This window comes from Dermochelys coriacea, chromosome 1, assembly GCF_009764565.3.
Source record: "Dermochelys coriacea isolate rDerCor1 chromosome 1, rDerCor1.pri.v4, whole genome shotgun sequence".
Classification (NCBI taxonomy): domain Eukaryota; kingdom Metazoa; phylum Chordata; order Testudines; family Dermochelyidae; genus Dermochelys; species Dermochelys coriacea.
In genome coordinates, this window is record NC_050068.2 from 234,165,265 (window position 1) to 234,181,554 (window position 16,290).

A 16,290-nucleotide genomic window follows, 5' to 3' on the forward strand; every position below is an offset into this window, starting at 1 on the left:
GATTTTTTTTTTTAAGACAAAGTAACTGTATTCTTTTAGAACAAAAATGAACAGCCGTGTGGAATTTTTGCATAGTATTCTTCTTCGGCAAGAAGCCATGGAACTTTTTTTTAAATGGTTTCCAAGGATGAAAGTGACTTTGCCAAGCAAAGAAGCTTCAAAACAGGACTCAAACACACTAATAGAAAGACAGATGGTTCCACTAAGAGCTTTGCTGCCAAAAAAAAAAAAAGTAAAAAAAAAAAAAAAGTGAAAAAATTGAGTGATGTTATTGAAGCTGACTGCAAAGTTCTCTGATGACTGCAAATACTCTTGTCCCATTGCAAGTGTTAACTCTGCCTCCAGGGCTAATATAACCAAAGCACCACACACACACACAAAATTGTCATTGCCAAGCCCACAACGTAGCACAAGTCTGCACTTGATTCCAAGTGACTGCCTGATACGCTAGCAAAACATTGCACTAAAAAATCCTCCCATTTAGGAAAACGTCTACTAGGAAAATGCCCTTTTTTCTCACAACTGGCTGTCACATTTTCTTTTTCAAATTCTCCCTCCAAATTACACCCTGTAAGGGGGCCTTAGGACCCTCTGACTTTAAATGACACAAACACAGTTGTATAAAGGAGGTAAGAACTACGGAGAGGTGAGGACGGTTTGCATAAATACAGAAATAACCCAGTCAAAACAATGTAATTTCCATTCCAAGCTGGAATATATGTAGCACCACTTTAATATCTGCAATTATTTCCTCCCAAAAATAAGGGCAAACGTTATTTCATTTTAATCAGATTACTTGATACAATATAAAATGCATATATTAAGACTGACCCTTCCTATGTCTCATTTAACTACTGCATGTTAACTTTTATGCAACGTATGTTCATTGTTACCTACTGTTGCTAGGATACAACTTTTTAAAGTGGTAGATAATTCAGACCCTCCTTTTTCAGTTTTTACTCTTGAAGGTTTTCTTTATATTTTTTAAGCTAATGTTTTGTTATTCACATTTGTCTAATAGCTTGTCAGATGGTTACTTTTCTTTTAAAAAACAACAACCCCTTCTTGATACTAGATTTATAGTCTGAATGCAACTGACCCCAAATCAGAGCTAGTTTCAGACCTTGCCTTTTGTTCTACTAATGTATAAAGATAATTAAAGCAAATACACACGTTTATATGTATATAACAATTTTATACAAGTCTATACACTTGATAATATCCATCTCTCTCCACCATTCATAGGTGACTTCTTAGGTGTAAGTTCCTCAGGGTAAGGACTATAGGTTAAATCCTGATGCACTGAACTCAATGGCAAAGCTCCAGTTGATTTCACTGAGCCAGAATATCATCCTGATTCTTCATATGCATTTTTTACAGCGCCTAACACAATGCAGTCCTGAGTGGGACCTCTGGATGTTGCCACAATATAAATTGTCACATGACTTCTCAATTTATCACATGTCTCTGCAATCTACTTTATAACAGTACACCACTTTTCAGGTATCCAGAACTACTCTTCTATTATATGACAGATTGTACAGGCATGTGATAAACTGAAAAGCCATGTGATAAACTGCAGTTATGCATCTTTTACTGACTCATTTTCACCCTGCCCGCTTATTTGTTTGCCCCAAGACTTGTTCTAACATTCCAAACCATTAAGTAACTGCAACTAGACACCAATAAAAAAACCTCAGCAACCTGCCAGAGAAAGGGTTCTTTCCTCTGCCCTCCTCCCCCCACTCCTGCCGATGTAGAATTGCTCCATCAAAATAAACCTGATACATGTAATGTCACACAACTAGAAATGGGTATTTTAAAACCTTTGGAAAGAAGATTCCTAGCTTTTCAATATGAGTCATAGTACTTGCTTTCTACCCTGGAAAGTCCTGAGATATTGGATATTGAAGTCATGCCATTATAATGCAGAGAAAAGCTATTTTTTTTTGCCATTTTTAGAGGTGCTTAATGTATATTAGTTTTATTTCTTCTCTCCTTCTGAGCCATGTCCCATTGGACTGATGATAAAGAAAGACCCTATGATACAACGAATAAACCCAATACAATTTTTAAACACACTCTAAAACATACCTAAAATACCTTTATTGTAACATATCTGGAATATATAGAGTATTTGTTGGTGTATGTATGGTATGAAGATTTTCTTAGTGCCCATTTAGCATGAACTACTTAATTTACCATTAGATTCAGTGCTTTGTGTATTATAACACAGTTATTAGAGTGAAGAGAATATCGGTCATTTTAAGGTCAGGTATGCTGTTCAGAATATCTGAAGCAGCCCCTTCTCCGCCCCCCCACCTCTAAATAGTTTTCTTTTCAAGGTTTGTTTCATTATGAAAAAGTTTGTATTTTTATGCAGTGTTTCAGTATTTGCAATTCCTATCATAGAGGGGACACACAATGAGAAAAAAAAGTCAAAATAAATAAATTATATAACCTAAGAGGGAAAAACCACCTCATGTAATATAACTTATTATTTATTTTCAAAGTTCCCCTACATCCCAAAATAAAATAGAGTAAAATAAAATAAATAATTATTTTTCTTTGTCCCAGTACCCGTCTCCCCTCAATGGAACTTAATGTGGTTATCAATGATATGAAATACTTGGAATCTTATTGAGCAAAGGATGAGAAAATATGGAAATACTGAACTACGATATAAATAAGTCACTATACAAGAACATAGATGTTTTCATTCATGCACCTCAGACTGGTAATGTTGGAAGGAAGGTCCATGTTATGATGAAAGGAGAACATATGCTGCTCAAAAGTTTGGATTATTAGAAGTAGCCCCTGAGGAAATGGATTGTAGACAGAGTGTAGAAGAGGCAGGAAGGGTTATCACATGGTTATGCTATTTGTGACACAGACACTACACCACCATCTATGTATTATTATTAGTTCTATTAAAATTGCTCCTAGTGCCCAAACCAAGATCAGGACCCAATTGTGTAAATACACAAGGTAAGAGAGAGTTCCTGCCCCGAAGAGCTTATAATTTAAATACACAAGATACTTTAGGAGTGAGTGAAAGAAAATATTATTATTTCTACTTTATAGATGGGGAACTGAGGCACAAAGAGACTTAGGGCCAGATTTTTAATTTTCAAAATCTTACTATGTTCCTATATGCACCTTTAAGCACCTAAATACCTTTAAAAATCTGGGCCTTAGTGATTTGCCCAAGTTTGCACCAGAAGTCTGTTGCAGAGCTGGGAACTGAATCCAGATCTCAAGGTTTAGTCCAGTATCTTAATCACAAAACCATATACTTCCTGTCTCACACATATACAAGATATAAATTCATCTATAGATATATGTATGTGAACACACTGTGCACAATTAAAACTCAGTATTTATTCTTTTCTATAGTAATTGTGATACTTTGATCTCTCCTACCTAAATTGAGAAAAATACTTTGATTATCTCAGTTACCTGGAGCAATAAATAGTTACTAGCTACTGTTGTGCCTTAGGTACATTTAGATTGCAAGCTCTTCAAGGCAGGGATCGTGTCTCTTTTTTTATGTTCTATGAAATGCCTTGCACGCTTTGGGTCACTATATAATTACACACAAAAGCTACATTAAAAAACATTAAGGTAGAAAATTTAAGTACTCAGAAGTTAGGAAATACCAGAATTAAGGTTGCCTGTGCAACCTTAATTTGGCCCCCTTGTGGACATGCATTATGACACAGTCTTTAATTACATGACCACATGCTATTTTTTCCCACAGGACACTTACCTCATTTAGCCAGCTCATATTTCTCAAGTAATATATGACCATATTTCTTTTCTACAAATCTATATACATATGTAGCATCTGGTATTATTATTATTTTTTTCATTCTTATATACTTACACTAATTTCATTCTCACAATTGCAGTTAAATCTTTACTGACATAGATTTTTCGTATTTCCAGGGTTTACATTTTATTACATTTCTGGCACTTATATACTTTTTATTTTGGGTTTGATTGCTAGTCCAACTCTCATTAAGTAGTACCTTACTTGGCAAATGGTCCCAATGATTTCATTAGTATTACCTGTGGAGATAGTATTACTCAATATGAGTAAGGATGGGAGATTTGGGTCTTGAAGCAGGACTTCACCCTTTACAGACAGATAAGACTCGGAACAGAAGTTCATTACTTTAGTCTCACAAACTGTTACTCAGTGAAATACCATTCTAGAGGTCTATAAACATCTTTCTTTAAATTATTTCTTATTTTATTATGTCCTTTTCTTATACGGAAGTGTGGCTAACTTGCTTTTTTCATGTGAAGTAGCCAGCAAACTGTCTCAATGAAATTCAAATATTACTTTCTCAGAGTACTGGATACACTTGGATTGCCCTTTAGTTTAACTTTAGATTGTGTACAGAAACATTTCAAGAGTTAAATGTATTTTTAACTTGATATGAAAACTCAACATTATCAAAGATGACAAATATGTAGCTTTGTTTTCAGAAGCTAACTATTTAATTGTATTAGGACACAGTGCTCTCAAACCACTTACTGCAGGTGAACTATTTACTACTGTGAATAGTTCCGTTGGCTTATGGGAGTATTCATGGTGGAAAGCACTCCACCTGGCATTTGAATGACTGGTCCTTTAAACAGGAAATATATTGGCCATTCGCCCCTCCCCAACCATATCTATCTTAAGCAGAAATAAAAATGCATTTCTTCTTACAACTACAATCTGTAGTCTTCCATTACAGTTTGGCAATACCTCTAAAGTAAGAGAGTGAAATGTAGTTCTCCTGACCTGACCCTACATCATTGTCCCCCCGCCCTCAAATCCACACTTGTAAGAGAATCTCCATTTGTGAAAAGGGGACTCTGCTACCTCTACAGCTTCACCCTCACCCTCTTATGGATCCCGAGGAGGCCTCTCCATGGGGTCTGGGTTCTGTGCAGGTGTGGAGAATACGAACTATGGAGAAGAGACAGAGGGCTGTGGGGACATGTACCTTGCTGGGATGGGCAACACATGGATTTTGTGCCCCCCTGCACAGATCTCTAGAGTTCTTCAAACTTTGTGAATGAGCATCCCCTGCCTTTGTCACACATAGAGGCAAATTCCCCAGCCCCTAGGCAGGATGATGTGGTGGATCTCTGTGAGAGGATCTTGTGGCGAGACATCTTCTTCCAGATCTACCTTGAGTTCTTCTGCAGGGAATGATGTGGGCCATAAGTAGTATTCTTTCCCTTGTGGCATTAGAGACTTATTTAAATACATGCCAGCACTTACTAAAATTCACCCTCCCCAAATATCACTAGAGTAATTCAATACTATAACCTCACTGTTCACAATTGCTTCCTAGTAATGCTACTGTTCATAGGAAAATATGTTCTTATGTTGCCAGTCTATAAAGACAAATAAATAAGGCCATTTAGGGAGAAAAAATAGACACCTCTGTAACTCCTCCAGAATATGAGAGCTTTTTGGAGAGATAATGTGGAAAAATTATTAGCTTGCTGAAAAATGGGAACTATCCCCAACAGGCAATAGCTTGAATGTGTGCGCCCTGGCACATAGAAAACATGGCAAACAAACCTTCAGAAAGGCAGTGCAAAAGGGTAATGTCTCAAAGATTTACATAAATGCTGACCAGTTAAAAAAAATGAACTGGATCAACTCCGAAGCCCTAGAGCTTTGCACAGTCCTGAGGGAGATCCTTGTTTCGTTCCTCGTGTCCATTTCAGCATAGATTTTGAGCACTATAAAAGTGAGCACATGCTCAGCTCCTTAACTGAGAGGTGGGGCAGAGGACGTGCCTTGCATTGCCAAATGGCAGCCCCTCTAGCCAGCTACATAGCAGTGAATATGCTCCAAAAGGAGTCGCTGATCCATTACCCATTTTGAAGGATAAGATGGAGTGGTATAAGCAAGTAGGGTGAGGCTGGGAAGAATGGAGTATGACAGGGACACATAGGACCACCACAAACAGTCATTCTTTCCTCGAAGGATGCAAGATGAAAGGAAATTTAGCATACAAGGAACTTTTTTTGTCTAGTTCCAAAGGAACTGAGGAAGGAGTGAATTTATTTAAGTTCGTTTATATCAGTGGTTCTCAGCCACAGGTCCGGGGCCCCCTGGGGGTCCACAAACAGATTTCAGGGCGTCCATCAAGCAGGGCCAGATCAGATTCACTGGGACCCAGGGCAGAAAGCTGAAGCCCCACTGCATGGGGCTGAAGCCTGAGGCCCTGAGCCCCGCCACCTACGGCTGAAGCTGAAGCCTAAGCCACTTAGCTTCATGGGGCTTCCTGTGGCATGGGACCCCAAGCAATTGCCCTGTTTGCTACCTCCTAATGCCGACCCTGACTTTTATATGCAGAAAATCAGTTGTTCAGACACAGGTGGGTTGTGGAGTTTTTATAGCATGTTGGGGGGTTCTCAGAAAGAAAAAGGTTGAGAACCTCTGGTTTATAGAACATAAAAAAAAGTGTTCAGCCTCTTCTCTCACATTTGATGTGGTAAATGGAAAATATACGGAAGCAGGGAAAACAGTAACTCAACTTTATCTCATTTGGGATGGTCTATGGCAAGCCATTCAGATAACATGACAGTTATCTACAGAGACAATTCTACCACAGGAGCATCTTAGCACTTCCCCACCCAGGAAAAAAATGTCCCAAAGCAGAGAAAAATAAATTGGCCTATATTCCAATATGCATCTGTTTTGAATCAATGGTTTAGATCTTTCACATGAGGCGTTCATTCAGGATTAGTTGCTGCAGATTGTCTGGGTCCCATTCCAGTGGGTGAGATTCCCAATGAGGAATAGAACTTTCAGAAAGGCTTCTACAGTCAGATGCTAGCCTGGTAGCTAAGGCAGAGGACTAAAGTGCACATTCAAAAGAACCCTTGCTAGTTAAAGGACACACAGCTCAGGAGTAAGGCTCTTTCTTTCATGTAGGGGACAGGGATCCATCATTTGGTTGACTGAGCCATTTGCTGAATTGGGCGGGGACAAGATAGGCTCTCTGCAACACGATGTCTAGTGTTTGTTCCAAAATGACTCATTTCATTGAGTTTAAAATTCAAACAACTACTGCTTTTCCCAAGCTATAGTTCAATGTTTCCAAGTGGTAGTATGCACCAGAGCCCCCTATAGCTGTGCTTATGTTACAATATCTGTCTCAGAAGTACAATTGAGGGTCACCACTTGTTGTAGGGTTGCCACAGACTTGTGAATGTCAAAGCTATTATTCCATTATTTAACACTGTGTATCTCTCTCTTTGTGTACACAATGATAACAGCAACTTGCTCCCAAATGTAGTCGTAATACAACAAGAGTTAATGTGTAATGTCACTCCCTCAGAATTGGAAAGTATATGATCTTTCATGAATAACTGATGATGTCTCACAGCACAGGATGGAGCTTTACACAGTTTCCAGATGCTTATTTAATGTTCTGCTCGATAAGCTCTGGAGCTATGTTGAGCGCTCTAGCAGTAAGCCACTCAATGAACCATTTGTCAGTGAAAAGAAAACAGGTGTGAGATTTCTTGATGTGTTAGGAAGGACATCATGCAGGATAATTCTTAAACTGCAAATGTGGACTATTTTCTGTGATTGGCTGATCTATTAAATACTGTTTCAATTATTACAATGATAAAGAAGAGGGGGGTTGTTGTAAATGCCTTACAGAATCATTAAGTAACATAACAAAGTAAATTTTCCTCTCTCTTGTTCGTACTAGTCTCTTAGAAGTTGTATATGTATTCTTTTTTCCCCATTTTTGTCACTTTGCATCTACAAACACTGAAAGCCCCCTGTGTTTTAAAATAAGCTGAAACTAATACGGCTTCTTTGATTTTAAAATAATTTCTTCAGCCTATATAACATTTACATATTACCAGATCATATCTATTTGCACAAAAATGTTATGGTTTGATGTCAGAACAGCTCTGGGAACAGGGTTTGTTAAGATAACTGCTGCCACAGAAGCAGCGGGAGAAGCATATATGATTGCTTTTGTGGAATCTGTGATAAACGTTAAGTAGGTTTTTTTGTTTTGATTTGTTTTAAATTTCTCAGTGATAGAGCAATAGGTATAAAAACAGAGCTATTTAGACTTTCTGGGATTTTTCTTATCACAATATAACCACTTTAATATGTTCAGGGTTAGAGCCTGACATCCTTCACATTAGTGATTTATGGGTACATGCAAATCAAGTATGGGATCAATCATGGCTGGCCCAGCAGTGTGGAGGCCAACAGGAGCTCCTGAAGGTATTGTGCAGTGTGTTATTGGCATGTGGCTGACAAGCTTTGCTAGATACTCCTGGGGGAATTCTGTGCCAAAAAATTAAAAATTCTGTGCACATTTCAGAATTCTGCATATTTTATTTGTCAAAATAACGCAATATAATCATACCAGTTTCTACTATTTTGGTAATTTATTTCAAAATACCTCTTAGCAAGTATGTCTGTAACAATACAGACAACAAAAATGTTTCCCCGAGGAGTAGAGAGTTAAAGAAATCCCTACAACAACCCAGTTCCTATTTCTCTGTTATGCCCCTGCACCCTCTACACCCACAGAGCCCAGCCATGGGGTACTCCCCCCGCTCAGATACCCACAGCCCCTACCCTCAGAGCCCAGCTGCAGGGCAGCTCCCCAGCCCAGACACCCACACCGCATACCCCCAGAGCCCAGCCGTGGAGTGCCACCTGTCCAGACACCGGACTCCCCTACCCCCAGAACTCAACCATGGGGTGCTCCCCAGCCCAGACACCTGCAACCCCTACCCTCAGAACCCAGCTGTGGGACACCCTTCAGCCCTGACAACCACCCCCCCAGAGCCCAGCCACGGGGCAATCCCCAGCCCAGACACCTGCACCCCCTACCCTCCAGGGCCCAGGCATCCAGAAAGAGAAACAGCCTGATGCTGGGTCCTGAGTTTATATGGAGTTTCCCGCATGCTACCTCCTTCCCTCAGAACATGCTGGGAACCACAGCTGCCCAGAACCCTCCAGCTCCCCTCCCCACCCCCCAGCAGTGTCCTGTATTGCCAACTGGAAAATTGGGCTCTGCTGGGTCCAGTGGCCCCTAGTGGCGACAAGCAGCTCTGCAGCAACAATTCTGCAGGGAGGGATGAAATTCCGCACAGATCATTAATTCTGCACAAATTCTGCATTGCACAGTGGAGCAGAATTCCACTAGGAGTAGCTAGCCAAGAGAGGTGACTTGGCCCTGCTTTTTCTTCAGCCTTTTTGAAGTGCGTTTGGATTCAGGTTAGCACAAGGACTGCAGCTGTAACTGGTGCTTATGAAAAGGATGCAAAAAAGGGCAGCTAGTTCCTTGTGGATGTATACAAGGGCTGGCTATAAACATGACCTAGATGACATTTTCACTTTATCAATGTATGTTCAGTAATATATTGAGTCCATACTAATTAAGGGCTCAGTACCATAAAAATTTACACATATGCAATTTTCAGCACATAAAACAAATCTATTAATTTCAATGAGTCTACTCATGGATTTAAAGCTAAGCATGTGCTTAGGTATTTGCAGGATTGGGGAATAAAACTGTAATTAGTGTCATAGAATTCTACTGCTTTCCTTAATATATTTACAGTGATCAACTAATCAAAAATCAAAGCATTTTACATGAGAGAGAAAGCTGCGGAAAGGGTCACTATCATTAACCAGGACAAAGAAGAGTGGTGGAAAAAACACAAAATATATATTTTGGTTATTTCTGTGAAGTCAGACAGAGACTTCTATATTAAAAATAAAAGATTATGTTTTTTCCCCTGATGCTATTTTTTCCACATTTACATATTAAGCTGAATTTATTAAACCACTCAGAAAATAATAATAATGATGTAGTTATTGCATAAAATGCACCTGGTCAGCTGTTAGAAATATGTCTGTCTTCTTCCTGTGCCCCTCCCCTGCAAACAGGAGAGCTGTGCCAATAGGGAGGACATTGGATTTTAGAATTTCTATAGAGGAAGAAGAGTGCCAGGGTCTCAGGGCTTGATGCAGTGGTAAAATCCAGAGTTGAATCCAAAATTCACGAACATACCAATGTCTGTGATTAGATCATGAGACAATTATCTGCCTTGAGTACTCAGCAGCATGCTGTTGAGATATTCATGAGACAGCTCAGGAGGAAGACTGTGGCTCAGACAGTTATAGTCTCCCTCCTTGTTCACCCACTGCTCTGAGAAAGGAGAAAATTGGAATGCAAATGGGAGTTAAATGCAAAGCAGTGCTTGGGAGCTGAGGGGGTGGAACCAAGGTTCTGTCCATTCCCCATATAATTCTGCCGCCTCCTGCTCACCTGGGTTGCTGGTAGGAGCAGCAGAGATTTTTTTTCCACTTCAGTGCTGCTACCTAATTTACACCTCTATGCCCCTTTCTCCCCTTTATGCCCCCATCTCGCAGTTGTATTCAGACCACAGTTTGGCCTTGTAGTTGAAATCCCAACCCTTCTTAACATGTATCACAGCTGACATGCTGATCATCATTTTTAAGTGAAAAGATTCTATAAGTAATTCTGATAGACATAATTTTAATTTAATCACATAATTTGAAATATTTCTTTTCCCATAGCACTTGACATTAAAAAACCTGTCTACAAAGTCTGGTTCACAGAAGCAGACCATTAAAACTTTGTCTTACAAACTATTATTTCTTTTTTGTATGCCAATACCTTTAATATAATTTCAAATATTGTTATTTTAGTGGAGGACTCATTCTTTCTGCATTTTTGAACAGTAATACTGAAATTTGATTTTTCAAATAAAATTCTAAGATTTCAAAATGTGTTTTTCTTTCCGCGTCTCTTTGACAAGTGGAATATCGTTAAGATAGGCATGTTTGTTTTAATTAATGAGTAGGCGGTGGGCAAGAATTAGAGGTTATTTAATATCATGTAGTGGGCAGCAATTCAAAACCTGTACAGTATCTGAATGCTGTAATGGCATAAACAAACATAAATGTCTAATCAAAGTCACTCACTTGAAAATAAAAATCTATCTATCTAGAGACAATATTTTCGTTAAGGACACAGAATAAAAGTTTATCTTACACTAAAAGTCTGTATTGTTTCTTGGTGTCTTTAAATGGAAAGTTTATGGGGAATAGTTGATAAAATAGTGTACAGCCAATCTAACATAGCTGTAAATAAACATTCTTTATGGGCTAATGAGAACTGGGTCTGCTAAGAAAATCTTAAATCTACTGATTAAACCCTGCTCTGAATGCTCCCCACTTCTTTATTATTAAATCATATACATGTTCCAATGTATGGTTAGTTTGCAATGACATCAGTTTCAAAGCTTTAGTTGTTACAACTGCTTAATGTACTTCTTTCTGAAGATGACTTTATTATTATATTATTATTATTATTTTACACTGAGTTTTATGCTTCTGCATGATCTTAAAAACCTTGCTCTTATATATGATGGACAAATGGCCAGGAAAATTAAGACCAAATCTTAGTGGAAATCTCTGTGGAAAACACATTTCTAGTGCTGGATAGCCTCTAATTACCATCCAGGAAATGCACAGAAAACCCTCTTTTCAATCTTTCAGCTGTTCAGGCTTGAGTCTGACTGCCCTCTCTGCCAGCGGGACTGTTCCTTAACCAGAGTTTAGTTTCACCATTGACAATTCAATTTTAAAAGTAAAATAGAATCAAGTTGCAGAAGAAAGACTTAAAATATGTGTCAACTCTTCTACTCATGCCCTCATGCTGATGTTTTCTCTGATATCATAAATCCTTTCACATGACGGTGCTTGTGAGAAGTTATATTTGGTGCCACATTTTTAAAGGGCCTCTCTCTATCCAGCCGCTAATTTTATGCCTGCATAGCACATAAATTGGAGGCATGATTAATAGCAGATGCAAGTGATAGGGTTTAGATATCTAACTACCTGACTTCTGAGCTCAGTTAGGTAGTTAGCCACCCAAATCCTATAATTTGTAGCTGCATTTAATTGCAGGCACAATATTAGCAACTGTCCTTAAATATTTTTCCCGTTATTTTTGACCACCTCCTCCTCCTCTTTTAATATTGGCAGCATGAGGACAAACGACAGTAGAACAAAAGCACAAAGCAAAAGACTAAAAGTGTTTGTTTCCTTGGCACTTCTAAGTCTGGCCAGCACATTGGAGAAGGAAATTATCTACCTAACAAGAGGGCCTATCATCATAAATCAATTTTTAATTTTACTGTTTGGATTACAGCAATCAAATAAACATTTGCTGCCTGCCTGCCTCCCTCACATACTTCTCTCTGAATTGGCTTAGTCCAGGATCTAGTTAAGTGTGGGAGTACATCCCACCTTACTCCCAGACAATATCTGATTGGTATGCAGTGGGGGAAAAACACAAGTGCATACACAAAATAATATAAAATAGGCTTATAATATATATGATACAGGATCACACAAGAGGGAAAAGACATAATGAAAATGAATAATCTTTGGGTATTTTCTTCGTGAACTGAAGTAGTTCTTGAATGTACAATCATTTTTCCAGTTTGCCTGCCTTTAAATACACACATGCTCTACTTTTAGTTCAATTTCTAAGCCACTATAGGTATTAGAGAACAATTTACATGTGATTTGCATTTTTTTTTTGGTGCCTGTGGTTTTGGTAAGTCTTCCAAACCTAATGACTGTTCCTTTGGCCAGCAACATAAATGCTGTAATCACACAATTATTGTGCAGAGAACAGTTTAATTCAGCATTTTGTTCTCAACCACAGAACAATTACTCAACAATTTTGGTTAACCATACTAGCTCGCTGCCTGGAAAGGAAGCAGAATATTCATAAGATCTAATGTCTTACATAAAATCAACCACTAGATTCTTATCTGTTACAACTTTCCAGCATCACTAAACTGTTTGGGATACTTCCACATACTCCCAGATAATGAAAATGTATTATTAGCAGCTCACTTTATTGGTTTATTCACTTGTATCTATTGAATGCTTTTAATTATGCATTTGCATACTAAGGAGAAAGGTGGTTGTGTATGTGTATCTGAAAGAGGTGGGTATTTGAGCACTGTAAAGACTCTCTTGAAAATATTAAATAACGTTATACATCTATTCTAAGCATAAACCAAGGACATTCAGATTTTATACTTAAGCATGGGTCTTAAGCAGCTCTGTTTCTCTTAAGTAAGAAAAGGGGTTCTCTAAACAGCTGACTTTATCCATACTACTGAATATACTGAAATATCTTTGGACATAAGGATCATCTTTGGACTTAAGACAAACCTTTAGCCTAAAATCAGAAGGTTCTCAGGGACAGGTGTCTGGTGTAACTGACACTGTTAGGCTCTAGTGTTTATGGTCACTTATGCAAAAGAGTGATTTCACTCACGTAAGGAACCCCAGTGATGTCTGTAGGACTTCCGATGTCTGGGAGTGTTTACAAGATTGGGCTTAATTTTTTGGGTAATGTGGGCAATTATATTTTTTGGTTTTCATCTTCATCCTATTGACGTTAACGGCAGTACTATAATTTCACTTCAATTGCAACAGGACTAGGCCCATTATTTGTTTGTTTTTACTAAATTTTAGGACCCTTAGGGATCTCCTGCTCCAAATTTAAGTTTTAAAAGTATTTTATATTAATGAAATTGCATTTTTGTCCAGTGAAAAGAATGTATTTATAGTGAAATATTCCTGTACAGAAATGTGAATGCAAACACCACTACTTTGGCAATAATGGTGAACTAGAAAGTGAAACTGATTATAAACAGTAAGTGAAGCTGACTCAGTTTAGTTTCATCATCCAAGGAAACACAAGAAGAAAACAAACCGTAAAAGTAGTGAAAAAATAAATCATTAAAAATAATAATTCCATTTGCAAACCTGTGTCAGTTTTTAAGTAATGTTCAACTTAGAAGAGAGACTTCTAAATAATGGTTCTCTATTATTTCACAGATCTGCTCCCTGTATTGAGAGTCAGATCGACTGATTTAGTGACGAAGATTTACTGTTTTTACTCCTAATTGCTCTGCAGCACAGAGCAAACACAGCTAAGAGTTCTTTTTTTGTCCCAAACTGTTGGTTAGTGTTGTTGTGTCCTGTTAAAAACTGTTGCTCTGCCACAATCCAAACCCAGAGATGGGCTGAACTTCAGCAGTTGGAGAAGCGATTCCTGTATTTGTGAAAATTTGCAATACACTTTGAAGTTGTCCTCAACAAACAACAGTATGATGCAAATGCAAGAAATTTACTGTTAGTTAGTATCAAAGGATTCTGTACATGAATCCCGTATTGAAATGTGCCTTTAGCAGAGAAGAAGGCATGTGTGACAGTGACTGTGCTACTAGCTGGCTCCAGAAAGATATTCATCCCTAGGCTGAGCAATAACTTGCCACCTGAGTTATGGGAGTTGCTGTTTGTCCTTTGGAGTTAGTTTGGAGTTTTTGGTTTACTTTTGTAGAGGAGCTTTTCCTTGATTTATAGAAGGTTGTCTTTACCTTTTACAAATTTAGTTTAATAAAAAAAAAACCCTTACCAGTTCAGAATTGCACCTGCAACCAGAAGCATTTGTACTTATAGCAAATGATATATTTAATTAAGGGTAATGTGCAGTTTACATATACACACACCCAATCTATAGGAAGCATGACATAGCTGTTTGATATAAAGATTTTATCAGCATGAGCTTGGGATGGTCACAATATTAATTAGTGGCAAAGTTATAAGTGAGTTATTCAAATCACCCCAAAGTAATGCCAATAAAACCTTTATACATATCACAATATCATGTATTTTATGTGCTATAAACATAAAACTACTTTAGGAATCTTTTCAAGAATTTTAAAAGATATTTTGGGACTATTTTCTTGGGTCTCCCTGCCTGTAAAGCTAGGGTTGTACTTACCAAGGGCTCAATTCTAATTTATGTAAAGTGTGTCTTAAACTGTGTCTAAATTACATGAAGTTCTATAACAAATCAATGGTTTTTAAATAGACCCAGTTCTCAAATACACTTCGGATCCCTTTACACTACTGACTTGCTATAGAACTTCACGTAGTTTCCACCAATTTAAAGGTACCTTTACATTCTGGCTGTGGCTATCTGAAGCTGATGAGGGATTTAGGATGTTAGAATAAGTCCTAAGGTGATGACTTAATAAGCAGGGGACAGGTGACGAGCTCAAAGGTGAGTGATAACATACATTTACAATCTTCTAAATAATCACATCATATATTATATTATATACTTAAATGCATACACAAATATGTACGATCTGACCGGACAGGTGCTGAACACCTGCAACTTCCACTGACTTCAGGGTTCATGATCTCTAGCTGTACATAATCACCAGACAAATCATAACATTCCACTAAAAGCCAATAAGTTTTCTCATCTATTCAACTGCCTTATTTTAATTTTTTTTTACACAGTAATAACCTCAAAAAGGAAAAAACTGCCTATTTAAAATAGAAAAAAGGGAGCAGAAAGTAGACAAATAGAGCCAGATCCTCAGCTGGTATACATTGAACATAGCTTCATTGACTTCAGTGGAGCTATGCCAGTTTACACCAGCTGAGGATCTGACTCAAAGTCTTTATCTCCAGATGCTTTTATATTAGAAATGAGTGTTTGGGATCTAGGTAAATGCAGTCCCTGTGGATAGGTAGTCTTTATAACATAAGAAGTGTTGTGTTACACAAGTCCATAGCACACACAATTTGGCTTCAGGAGCTAAGTGGCACTAGCTAGGAGTTCTGCAAAGGATGCAATAAACAATCTTGCAGCTACATTATAGACTCTTAATATTGTGTTTATATTCTTGGCATTCATGGAAATGAAATAATAGTAATATTACATAACCACAAGTTGTGTGTGTGTGTGTGTGTGGGGGGGGGTATTATTAATGAAAAACAGCTATATTACTTCAGCCAAATAATTTGGAATAAAACAATCAAGGGGCTCTGACACCTGAAATGGTATGATTTGTGACATAAATTGCTGACTTACTGAGTGGCCTGGAAACCTGTAATGCATATGTGAGCATATTAGTAACGTTTTAATAATCAGTAACAAATTAGTAATCACAAGTATGTCTAACATGGGGAAGGTAAATGAAAGACCATCTAAAACCTTTATGTATGACAGCTTTCCCTCAAATAAAAAAGGATTTATTAGCTACTGAAAATCAAAATATTTTTTCAAGAAGTTTATTCATTAGAGTGGGATCCATTTTAAACACATCAGGTCCCTTTAAGTCTACAAGTCAGTGCTGCATGCCCTGAGCCTG

The 16,290-nt window shown here is 37.9% G+C and overlaps 1 protein-coding gene across 16 annotated transcripts in view; it reads right to left on the reverse strand.

The window, feature by feature from the left end:
* SOX5 (SRY-box transcription factor 5) overlaps positions 1-16,290 on the reverse strand; it is a 394,764-nt gene that overhangs the window by 114,633 nt on the left and 263,841 nt on the right. The gene's annotated exons all lie outside the window — the stretch shown is intronic.